Source organism: Oratosquilla oratoria, chromosome 15, assembly GCF_046742065.1.
Source record: "Oratosquilla oratoria isolate Oo_2021 chromosome 15, ASM4674206v1, whole genome shotgun sequence".
Taxonomy (NCBI): domain Eukaryota; kingdom Metazoa; phylum Arthropoda; class Malacostraca; order Stomatopoda; family Squillidae; genus Oratosquilla; species Oratosquilla oratoria.
The window spans coordinates 18724703-18725352 of NC_134791.1; positions in this window are offsets into that span (position 1 = coordinate 18724703).

The window sequence follows — 650 nt, forward strand, 5'->3', positions numbered from 1 at the left end:
TCGAACTGTACTTCGATTCAACAACAGAAAGTCTACCTTTGCTCTGTGCTGCGTGGCCTGTGTTGCCTGCGTGGCCTGTGTGTCCTGCGTCTCAGTTTGCGCTTAGGCTTACACGTGGCTCGGGAGGAAGACGAAAAACGTTGTGGGCTTGAGAGTACTCACATGCTGAGACGCCGTTTCAAGACCAGAAGCCTAAGGGATTCAGAAAGAGGGATTAAGCCAAGGCGAGGGATTGGGGTTTAGTTCTTGAATACAGATAGAGACTATAACAAGGCTAAAAATCTAGAACTATATAAAGACGAGATACTTGAGACTGTAGGAAATGGAACTATATCAAGACCAGTCAGGTCTCCAGGAATATAGACGGAGGCACTATACTGACTTTACTAAGTATAGTTTCTCAGATTAGAAATCTGGGACTATAGGCATAGGTGATACAGGGAAACTATATAAGTGCCTTGGAATACTTAGATATAGTTGGAGGGACCATATGAAGCCCAGAGGAAGAGGTACTATAACAAGATATCTGATAGGTCTGGAACTTTAACTGAAGGTGTTTTTTTTATGACCAGGAGATCAGGAACTTAAGCCGAAGACAATATACGAAGACTCCTAAGGAGTATGAGACAGTCGGTGAAGCCGGACACTAA